The 12,541-nt window shown below is 37.0% G+C and overlaps 1 pseudogene; it reads right to left on the bottom strand.

Annotated features, from left to right (window-relative positions):
- Positions 1-9,930: 9,930 nt before the first annotated feature.
- On the bottom strand, positions 9,931-10,063 carry LOC120099550 (U4 spliceosomal RNA; annotated as a pseudogene).
- Between the last annotated feature and the right edge of the window lie 2,478 nt (positions 10,064-12,541).

The raw sequence follows: 12,541 nt of genomic DNA, 5'->3' as shown, positions 1-12,541 counted from the left end.
TGTAATATGCCTGAGGTGAAAGAGAAAACTTCATTTTGTCTACATAAAATTCATACCTTTAATTCCAAACCCAGTTGAATGACTAAGACAACAGTAACATGTAAGATAATAATAACATATAGCCCACACATAAATAAACAAGTTTAGAACTATTTTTAAAATACTTGGTCCAGACAAATAACTCATTGGAATTATTTAGTTTCTGCTTTTGTTGTTGTTGTCATCTTGTGTTTTTATGACAGACGTTCATTATTTCACATAGATACTTTTATTTTATGGTCCTTAGTGTTACAATTACAATGTGGACCTCCTAGCAGATATATTTTTCTTTATTGCTTTCGCCTAGAATTCTTTAAATTAATTTAATGTTTTTATTTTCCTAAATAAAATACTTTACGCAGAAAAGGAAAGTATGAAATATTTTTCCATAGTGATAGTATATGAATCAAGCAAACTTATTTGGAAGCATAACCTGCTAGCATATACTATTGATTGATATATAACCAAGACAGGATTCCCAAACAGAATATTAGTCAAGAAAAATCACATTTGAATTTATAATTTTTAGATTATGTTAAGAGTCATTTTTTATGCTGCTTGAATAAAAACTTGTGTGAAAATATAATGAATTATCCCTAATGATGCATTCACATATTAGTATATACATACTATACATTCATACATTAGTATAATTTGAATAAGAGTTCTTTTTATTGAGAGTAATTTTTACAGAGCCAAGCAAAGAAAATGAAAACATGGAATAATTAAATTACAAAAATACTTCTGTCATGAGCTTGTATCAACAAATGATAAGAGCTCACACATAATTATTTTTATAAATATTTATGCCAAGTGACAGTTCATTTTGGTAGAGCAAGAAGAATACTCCTTCATTGCGGGTGGGAGTGAAAATTTGTCTAGCTACTATGTAAATCAGTATGGCAGTTCCTCAGAGAATTGGGAAATAATTTCCTCACAACCTAGCTATATAACTACTGGAAATATAGACAAAAATGCTTGATCTTACATTTGCTCAATTATGTTCATAGCAGCTTTTTTCATAATAGGCAAAAATTGGAAACGGCCTACATGCTCCTCACCAGAAGAATAGATAAACAAAATTTGGTACATTTTAACAATGGACTATTACTCAGCTGTTAAATGAATGGCATAACAACATTAGCAGACAAATGGATAAAACTAGAGAAAAAAAATCATCCTCACTGAGATAATTCACACACAGAATAACAAACACAGCATTCACTCTCTTATAAGTGAATATTAGCTATAAAGTAAAGGATAATCATGCTAAAAAACATCATGTAGGAGAGAGAAGGTAAGAGTACAGGGAAAGACAACTGGAATTTGGGATCATTTGGGGGAATAATGTGAAAATGTAATACAGTAGAAACTCAACAATATAAGCAAGGGTGACCCTATGGAAGGCTCCTAGTAATAAGATATATGGAGCCTTAACCAGCCTAATATTGTAACTAGACAAGGCTTCCTGTAGTGGGACTAGATCATTATTAACTCAGACGCAAAACCTACCACCTAGTTTGTCCTGGCTACAAGATAAACTAGGGTAAAAGCAATACAGAAATTGTGGGAGTGGCCAAAGAATTACTTGTTCAGCTTTACACCCATCCATATTCCACCTTGATATGAGGATTCATGCCTAATATTCCTGTAACTTTTTGTGCCATGCTTAGTTAATATACCTAAGAAGTTTGCTCTTTTTTTACTAAGGGAATGAAAGGAGGAGTGGATCTGATTCAGGAGGTGTGGTAGGATAGGAATGAGGGGAAATTGTGATCAGAAGATAATATAGAGCGAGGAGAATAAGTGATAGGTAGGTAAATATATAGATAGATATAGATATAAATAGGTAGGTGTGTAGGTAGGTAGATAGATAGAAAACGAATATGTTTAAACCCTTTAAGACAGAATCAAAAATCTTACATTAATAAAGTATAACTTTATTGATTTTGTGGTCTATTTAACTTTTCTTCTTTTATATGTTGGTTTCTTTGCAAGGGAAGCATATAATTGCATTCTGAGACTATGCCAATTTTATTTTTGTCCCAATGTTATGTACTAACCCATAATCCTCCCATATCACTACTTTTTCTTTATCTTAATTCCAGGTGTTGTATGTGTCATAAATTTCCTCCAAGTGAATCATTATGTTTACTGCTTATTGCTTAGTTCCTGATTCCTGTTGTGCTTCAACTGATCATAGATTGCCTTCTATGTCCCAAACAAGCCTGTGAAGCTAGTCTGACAAGTGTTGTAGCAAAGGTTGTTTTAATTTAGAACAAATTTAATTAAAACTCTCAGTAGAGGAGCCCCACAGGTCTATCTTGAATCTTACTAATGTGCAATGCAATTATTGGAATATCATGGGAATCGGAATCGAGTGAATGGACAAATTTATCTATCAACAATTACCTCATACAATATAACATGTGTCTACCTGATGAGATTAAGGATATTACAAAAGAGTCATTACTGTTTAACCTAATAACTCATGAAAAGAATAAAGAGAATTTAGGTGAGACTTTTAAAAATTATATTGCTAGTGAAATTGAATGCATAATTTACTTACAAAGTAATAATAAACCCACATCAAATAATTGTGGACTACATGCTAATAATGAATCATACTTCAGTAGAAAAAAATATTTGTTGTAGTAGAGAAAAGTACATAACGGTTCAATTTTTTAATTCTTAGAGTAAAAAATTGATCAAGTTACCAGTTATATATAAGAGAAAATTCCAGGTATTCACAAAAGATTTTAAGAGTAGGAAGAATCTAAACTTGAAGGTCCACTTGAAGGAATTTCTCATACAAATTTGACAGTGTAGTTTCAATTTTATCAAATGATGAAACAGTCTAACTATATGCAAAGAATATTAAATAATCGGTCAGTTTAGGGGTTGGGGATTTAGCTCAGTGGTAGAGCGCTTACCTAGGAAGCGCAAGGCCCTGGGTTTGGTCCCCAGCTCCTGAAAAAAAAGAACCAAAAAAAAAAAAAATAATCGGTCAGTTTAGACTAGTATGGTCTTCTGTAGTAGGTTCCTTATATAGAGCAGCATATTTTTGCATTTGCCAAAATGAAACATATAAAGTAATGTACTTTTCCTATATTAAAATATTAAAAGACATTAACTATAATATCTAAATTAATTTGCATAAATTTATTTATTCAAACAAGAACCTTGTGAATATATGTGTTCTTTCTCTGTTTCTCTCAACATTTTCTTTCTCATCACATACAATTGCTTCTTTGAAGCAACACATTTATGTAAGCTGCTTTCAGTATTTCGGCAAAATCAGAGGTAGCATTTCCAGTTCACCTTTTGTAGTTATTTGACCTTGCTGCTTTTCTGAACATAAAAGTCTTATTCTCTGTAGAACTGCTGGCAGTATGAGAAACTATCAGTCAATTTTACAGATGCTACAAACACTTCAATTCACTACGAAGTTAAAAGTATCATAATAAATCTCACATTATGGGTTCTATTTTCAAATAATTGACTTAGGAGCAAGCATTATTTAGGCGTCGCTCTTGCAAGTATTTGGACTCATGGTACAAAGAACTAAAGGTATCAATCTAGGACCTTAGTGACATCCTAAGTGTCATAGCCTGAATTTTCAGGATACAGCTTACAAAGCATAAAATTCAGTAACAGAGAGGAAGTGTAATTTAGGGGAAACACTGGTATAGAAGGAAGGAGTGTATTCTTCACATCATTCCTGTGGATGTCCTGGATTCTATCAGGAAAATAACTAAAGCACTAGATATGTATTCCAAGTTGCAGAATTTTTATAAATGAGTACATTATTACTTACTCAAAATCAGTGTTGAAAACGTGCCACTATTTGATTTTGAAAAACATTGAAAACTATTACGAATTATTATCCAGAAATTGCCTATAGGCAAATATCCAACATTTTCTTTTCTTTTTTTTTTATCTTTTTTTTTTATTAACTTGAGTGTTTTTTTTTACATTTCGAGTGTTATTCCCTTTCCCGGTTTCCAGGAAAACATCCCCCTAATCCCTCCACCTCCGCTTATTTATGGTTGCTCCCCTCCCCACCCTCCCCCCATTGCCACCCTCCCCCCAAGCAATCAATCATGTTCACTGGGGGTTCAGTCTTAGCAGGACCAAGGGCTTCCCCTTCCACTGGTGATCTTACTAGAATATTCTTTGCTACCTATGAGGTCAGAGTTCAGGGTCAGTCCATGTATAGTCCTTAGGTAGTGGCTTAGTCCCTGAAACCTCTGGTTGCTTGGCATTGTTGTTCATAAGGGGTCTCGAGCCCCTTCAAGCTCTTCGAGTTCTTTCTCTGATTCCTTCAATGGGGGTCCAGGTCTCAGTTCAGGGGTTTGCTGCTGGCATTCGCCTCTGTATTTGCTGTATTCTGGCTGTGTCTCTCAGGAACGATCTACATCCGGCTCCTGTCGGCCTGCACTTCTCTGCTTCATCCATCTTGTCTAATTGGGTGGCTGTATATGTATGTGCCACATGTGGGGCAGGCTCTGAATGGGTGTTCCTTCTGCCTCTGTTCTAAACTTTGCCTCACTATTCCCTCCCAAGGGTATTGTTCCCCTTTTAATGAAGGAGTGAAGCATTCACATTTTGATCATCCGTCTTGAGTTTCATTTGTTCTAGGCGTCTAGGGTAATTCAAGCATTTGGGATAATAGCCACTTATCAATGAGTGCATACCATGTGTGTTTTTCTTTGATTGGGTTACCTCACTCAGGATGATATTTTCCAGTTCCAACCATTTGCCTACGAATTTCATAAAGTCATTGTTTTTGATAGCTGAGTAATATTCCATTGTGTAGATGTACCACATTTTCTGTATCCATTCCTCTGTTGAAGGGCATCTGGGTTCTTTCCAGGTTCTGGCTGTTATAAATAAGGCTGCGATGAACATAGTGGAGCACGTGTCTTTTTTATATATTGGGGCATCTTTTGGGTATATGCCCAAGAGAGGTATAGCTGGATCCTCAGGCAGTTCAATGTCCAATTTTCTGAGGAACCTCCAGACTGATTTTCAGAATGGTTGTACCAGTCTGCAACCCCACCAACAATGGAGGAGTGTTCCTCTTTCTCCGCATCCTCGCCAGCATTTGCTGTCACCTGAGTTTTTGATGTTAGCCATTCTCACTGGTGTGAGGTGAAATCTCAGGGTTGTTTTGATTTGCATTTCCCTTATGACTAATGATGTTGAACATTTCTTTAGGTGTTTCTCAGCCATTTGGCATTCCTCAGGTCTGCATTGTTTGTTTAGCTCTTAACCCCATTTTTTACTAGGGTTATTTGTCTCCCTGCGGTCTAACTTCTTGAGTTCTTTGTATATTTTGGATATAAGGGCTCTATCTGTTGTAGGATTGGTAAAGATCTTTTCCCAATCTGTTGGTTGCCGTTTTGTCCTAACCACAGTGTCCTTTGCCTTACAGAAGCTTTGCAGTTTTATGAGATCCCATTTGTCGATTCTTGATCTTAGAGCATAAGCCATTGGTGTTTCGTTCAGGATATTTTCTCCAGTGCCCATGTGTTCCAGATGCTTCCCTAGTTTTTCTTCTATTAGTTTGAGTGTATCTGGTTTGATGTGGAGGTCCTTGATCCACTTGGACTTAAGCTTTGTACAGGGTGATAAGCATGGATCGATCTGCATTCTTCTACATGTTGCCCTCCAGTTGAACCAGCACCATTTGCTGAAAATGCTATCTTTTTTCCATTGGATGGTTTTGGCTCCTTTGTCAAAAATCAAGTGACCATAGGTGTGTGGGTTCATTTCTGGGTCTTCAATTCTATTCCATTGGTCTATATGTCTGTCTCTGTACCAATACCATGCAGTTTTTATCACTATTGCTCTGTAATACTGCTTGAGTTCAGGGATAGTGATTCCCCCTGAAGTCCTTTTATTGTTGAGGATAGTTTTAGCTATCCTGGGTTTTTGTGTTATTCCAGATGAATTTGCAAATTGTTCTGTCTATCTCTTTGAAGAATTCCATTGGTATTTTGATGGGGATTGCATTGAATCTGTAGATCACTTTTGGTAGAATGGTCCTTTTTACTATATTAATCCTGCCAATCCATGAGCATGGGAGATCTTTCCATCTTCTGAGGTCTTCTTCAATTTCTTTCTTCAGAGTCTTGAAGTTCTTATTGTACAGATCTTTTACTTGCTTGGTTAAAGTCACACCGAGGTACTTTATATTATTTGGATCTCTAATGAAGGGTGTCGTTTCCCTAATTTCTTTCTCGGCTTGTTTCTCTTTTGTGTAGAGGAAGGCTACTGATTTATTTGAGTTAATTTTATACCCAGCCACTTTGCTGAAGTTGTTTATCAGCTTTAGTAGTTCTCTGGTGGAACTTTTGGGATCACTTAAATATACTATCCTATCATCTGCAAATAGTGATATTTTGACTTCTTCTTTTCCGATCTGTATCCCCTTGACCTCCTTTTGTTGTCTGATTGCTCTGGCTAGAACTTCAAGAACTATATTGAATAAGTAGGGAGAGAGTGGGCAGCCTTGTCTAGTCCCTGATTTTAGTGGGATTGCTTCAAGTTTCTCTCCATTTAGTTTAATGTTAGCAACTGGTTTGCTGTATATGGCTTTTTACTATGTTTAGGTATGGGCCTTGAATTCCTATTTTTTCCAGGACTTTTATCATGAAGGGGTGTTGAATTTTGTCAAATGCTTTCTCAGCATCTAATGAAATGATCATGTGGTTCTGTTCTTTCAGTTTGTTTACATAATGGATCACATTGATGTTTTTCCGTATATTAAACCATCCCTGCATGCCTGGGATGAAGCCTACTTGATCATGGTGGATGATTGTTTTGATGTGCTCTTGGAGTCGGTTTGCCAGAATTTTATTGATTATTTTTGCGTCGATATTCATAAGGGAAATTGGTCTGAAGTTCTCTTTCTTTGTTGGGTCTTTGTGTGGTTTAGGTATAAGAGTAATTGTGGCTTCATGGAAGGAATTCGGTAGTGCTCCATTTGTTTCTATTTTGTGAATATCCAACATTTTCAATAGTAACATTATTAATGAGATCTCTTTATTTTAAAAGAAAACGTTATGTGATAACATATAATGTTTGTACCTGAATAACAACTAAGTGTGAGAGAAAACAGTTTGATAATTTTATGTCAAAAAATATGAAGCAAGCCAACAGGATTTGAGGATCACAAACTTTTGTCCATGAAGTCCCACAGTGGGATTGATTTGGACAAATGTATAGATATACTAAAGTTTAAATATATGCTTATACATTTTTAAGGGAAGATTTCATGGTAATACAGATAAGTATCAAAGAACTGCAATATATATTCTCCTATAGTTATGCTGAAGTAGTTCCAGAGTACATTACTTTTTGTCAATTTATCTCACCTACCTTTAGTCTTCCTTTCAAATTCACATGTTCACCCTCTATCGCTCAAGGTATACACTTAACATTTGACTACAAAATGTATACTATCTTATCATCTGAAAATAGTGATAGCTTTAATTCATCTTTGCCAATCAGTATTCCCTTGATCTCTTTTTATTGTATTATTGTTCTAGTTATCACTTTGAGTGGTATATTGAAAAAGATATGGGGCAAGTGGGCATCCCTACCTTGTCTCAGATTTTAGTGGGATTGCTTTAAATAGCTCTCCAATTAATTTGATATTGGCTATTGGTTTGCAGTAAATTGCTTTTATTATGTCTAGGTATGGGCCTTGATTTCTTGATCTCTCCAATAGTTTTAACATGAAGTAGTGTTGTATTTTGTCAAATGATTTTTCTATAAATAAGGAGATTATCATGTGATTTTTATCTTTGAGTTTGTTTATATGTTGGATTATGTTAATGGATTTTCTTACATTGAACCAACCTTGCATCCCTAGGATGAAGCTTACTTGATCATGGTGACTGATCATTTTGATGTGCTCTTGGATACAGTTTGCAAGAATATTATTGAGTATTTTTGCATCGATATACATAAGTGAGATTGGACTGAAGTTTTCCATTTTGATAGGGTCCTTGTGTGGTTTAGGTATCAGAGAAATTGTGGCTTCATAGAATGAATTAGGTAGTGTTCCTACCATTTCTATTTTATGAGATAGTTTGAGGAATATTGGTATCAGATCTTCTTTGAAGGACAGGTAGAATTCTGAACTGAATTCATCTGGCCCTAGACTTTTTTTGGTTGGGAGGTTTATTAACTTCTTTTATTTCCTTGTGGAATATGGGCCTGTTTTGAAAGTTTACCTGCTTGGATTTAACTTTAATATGTGGTATCTGTCAAGAAAATCATCCATTTCACCTAGATTTTCCAGTATTCTTGAGTATAGGCTTTTGTCCTAGGATCTGATGTTTTTTTTGAACTACCTAGGTTTCTGTTGTTATGTCTGTCTTTTCCTTTCTGATTTTGTTCATTTGGATACTTCATCTGGGCCCTTCAGTTAGTTTGGCTACAGGTTTATCTATCTTGTTGATTCTCTCAAAGAAAAAGCTTTTGGTTTTGTTGATTCTTTGTACTGCTCTCTTTGTTTCAATTTGGTTGATTTTATCTCTGAGTTTGACTATTTACTGGATTCTGCACTCTTGGATGAGATTGCTTCTTTTTATTCTAGAGCTCTCAGGTGTGCTGTTAAGTTGCCAGTATAAGATATTTCTAGTTTATTAACCAGTGCACTTGGTGCTATGAATTTTCCTCTTAGCACTGCTTTCATTGTATCCTGTAAGATTAGGTATGATGTATCAAAATATTCATTAAATTCCAGGAAGTCTTTAATTCTTTCCTTTATTTCATCCTTGATTAAAATATCACTGAGTACAGTGTTGTTCAGTTTCCACCCCAAAAATTCTACCACATTAATTTTCCAGATGATAAGCAACTTCAGCAAAGTGACTGGATATAAAATTAACTTAAATCAGTAGCCTTCCATTATACAAATGATAAACAGGCTGAGAAAGAAATTAGGGAAACAATTCCCTTCACAATAACCACATATAATAGGAAATATCTTGGGGTAAATCTAAACAAACAAGTAAAATATATTTATGATAAGAAATTTAAGTCTCTCAAGAAAGAAATCCAAGACGATCTTAGAAAATGGAGAGATCTCCCATGCTCATGAACTGGCAGAATTAACATAGTAAAAATGACCTTCCTATCAAAGGCAGTCTACAGATTTAATGCAATCCCCATCAAAATCCCAACAGAATTCTTGAAAGACATGGAAAGAGCAATTCTCAAATTCATCAGAAAAGGCAAAATAACCCAGAATAGCAAAAACAATTCTTAACAATCAAACAACAGCTGAGGGAATACCATCTGCGGCCTCAAGCTCTATTATACAGCAATAATGATAAAAAAAAAACCTGCATGGTATTGGTACAGAGACAGACAGGTTGATCAATGGAATAGAATTGAAGACTCAGAAATAAAACGACACACTTATGCACACTTGCTCTTTGACAAAGAAACCAGATATATAAAATGGAAAAAAGAAAGCATCTTCAATAAATGGTGCTAGTCTAACTGGATGTCTGTTCATAGAAAGATGAAAATATACCCACATTTGGCACCATGAACAAAGCTCAAGTCCAAGTGAATCAAGGACCTCAAGATAAAACCAGATACACTGAATCTGCACAGGCAGAAATTTCATATACAGAACTCCAGTGATTCATGCTCTAAAATCAAGAATTGATAAATGGTATCTCATGAAACTGGAAAGCTTCTCTAAGGCAAATGACATAGTCAATAATAAGACAAATCAGCATCCTACAGATTTGGAAAAAAATCTTCTCTAACCCGACATCTGATAGAGGGCTATTATCCAAAATACATAGAGAACTCAAGAAGCTAAGCCCCCCCCCAAAATAAACAACCCAATTTAAAAAATGGAGTATAGAACTAAACCAAGAATTCACAATAGAGCCATCTCAAATGGCTGGGAAGCACCTAAAGTTTTCAATCAGCAATAATCTCACCTTGGGAAAATACCTCAATGGCTACGATATTGCCCCTGTGCTAAGGTGGGAAGCACCCAAAGAAATGTTCAAATTCCAAAAAGACCCTGAGATTCCACATTACACCAGTCAGAATGACTAAGATCAAAAACTCGGGTGGCTACACATGTTGGCAAGGATGTAGAGAAAGAGGAACACTCCTCCATTGCTGGTGGGATTGCAAGCTGGTACAACCACTCTGGAAATCAATTTGGAGGTTCCTCAGAAAATGAGAAATAGACTTAAAGAACCAGAAATACCACTCTTGGGAATGTACCCCAAGATGGCCCACCATGCCACAGGGGTACATGTTCCACTCTGTTCATAGTGGCCAAATTTGTGATAGCCAGAAGCTGGAAACAACCCAGATGTCCCAGGACAAAAGAATGGATACAGAAAATGTGGTTCATTTATGCAATGTAATACTACTTAGCTATTAAGAACAAAGACATCCTGAGTTTTGCAGGCAAACAGATTTAACTAGAAAATGTCATCCTGAGTGAGGTAACTCAGACCCAAAATTCACTAATAAGTGGGTATTAGTCAAAAAAACAATAAAAAGTAAAGAACACCTAAGATACAGTTCACAGAAATCAAAATGGTCAACAAGTTAAGGTCCCAAGTGAGGATGCCTCAGTTCCACTTTGGAAGGAGAAGAAAACAATAAGGGGGAAGGGAGGGAAAGACAAGGAAGGGAAAGGAGATAGAGTTTTGGGGATAGGGGAACATGATCTAGTATTGGATGGGGGAAAAGGACTGAAGCCCCGAGGGCCAGCAGAAAGAATAAAAACAGGTGACCTCAGGAGGAAGGAGGTTGGGAGGACCCTTTAGAATATACTAGAGACCTGGGAAGTGAGAGACTTTCAGGACTCAAAGGCAGGGCAACCGTAAATTAAATGTTCTACAGTTGGGAGAGGGAACTTATTGAATCCAACTCCAGCAAAAAGACAGGGCATCAAGTAATAGATGGGGTTGCTATCCTACAACCAAAGTTCTGACCCATCATTCTTCCTGTCTGAAAGAAATGAAGGAATGGAAATGGAGAAGAACCTAAGGAAAAGAAAGTCCACCTACAGGCCCAAAGATCAACGGGAGGCCCAAGACCTGACACCACTCCCAAGGCTACAGTACATTCACAAAAAAACGGATCTGTCATGAATGCATTCCAAAAGACCCAACAAGCAGCTTAAGCAGATATGTGCACCCATCCAATGTACAGAAGCTGCTGACCACTCTGGTTGAATTAGGGGAAAGCTAGAGGAAGCTTAGGATGAAGGGAACCCTGTAGTATGACCAGCAGTCTCAATTAATATGGATTCCCAAGTTCTCTCAGACACTGGATTACTAGACAGCATACAACAGCTGAGATGTGGCCTCCAAGGCATGTACAGCAGAGGACTCCTAGTCTGGGTTCAGTCAGAGAAGATGCACCTAATCTTCAAGAGACTGGTGGCCCAAGGAAGTTTAAAGGTCTGGTGGGATGGGTGAGGTTGGGACATCCTTGTGGAGATGGGTGGAGGGCAGTGCAGGGGAAGGAGGTATGAGATGTGCAACTCTCAGGGGGTGGGGTGGACTGGGAGCAGAATAAAATTTGGAGTGTAAAAAGAAAGAAAGGAAGGAAGGAAAGAAGGAAGGAAGGAAGAAAAAATAGTTGACCACGTTATTATGAATTCAACTGCTCTAATTTCAAGGAATGAAAATACATTGAATTGAAAAAAAAAGATTTTAGGCTTAATTCTTTTTATACCTACTAGACTACAACATTATCTTCTGTTTTTATTGGTTCTTTTATTTATTTACATTTCATATGTTATCCCCCTTCCAAGATTCCCCTCTACAAGCCTCCTATCCCCTCCTCCCTCCTCCCTGACTCTATGAGGCTGCTCCCCGACCTGCCTACCCACTCCTTACTCAGTGGCCTAGCATTGCAATGTCCTGGGTCATTAATCCTCCACATAACCAAGGAGCTCCCCTCCCAGTGATTCCAAATAAGACAATCCCCTGCTGCATATTCCAATTGCAGCCATGTGTACTCCCTGTGTACACTTTGCTAGGAGCTTTTAGGGGTCTGGTTGGTTTATAATATTGTTCTTCCTATGAGGTTACAAACCCCTTCAACTCCTGCAGTCACTGTCCTAACTTCCCCATTGGGGAACCCGAGCTCCAATGTTTGGCTGTGTACATCTGCATACGTATTGGTCTGGCTCTGGCAGAGCCTCTCAGGGGACAGATATACTGAGCTCCTGTCAATAAGTACTTGGCATCAGCAATAGTGTCTGAGTTTGTGTCTGTGGACAGGATGGAGCCCTAGGTGGGGCTGTCTCTGGATGGTCTTTCCTTCAACCTATGCTCCACTCTTGGCCCCTGTATTTCCTTTTGACAGGAGGAATTCTGGATTAATATTTTTGAGGTGGGTGGGTGACCCATCCCTCAACTGAAGGCTATGCCTCTCCACCAGATATGGTCTCTGCAGGTTCTATCTCCTCTTTGTTAGGTATTTTAGCTAA

This window comes from Rattus norvegicus, chromosome X, assembly GCF_021556685.1.
Source record: "Rattus norvegicus strain SHRSP/BbbUtx chromosome X, alternate assembly SHRSP_T2T, whole genome shotgun sequence".
In the NCBI taxonomy this organism is placed as follows: domain Eukaryota; kingdom Metazoa; phylum Chordata; class Mammalia; order Rodentia; family Muridae; genus Rattus; species Rattus norvegicus.
This window is presented reverse-complemented; position numbering and strand designations above follow the sequence as displayed.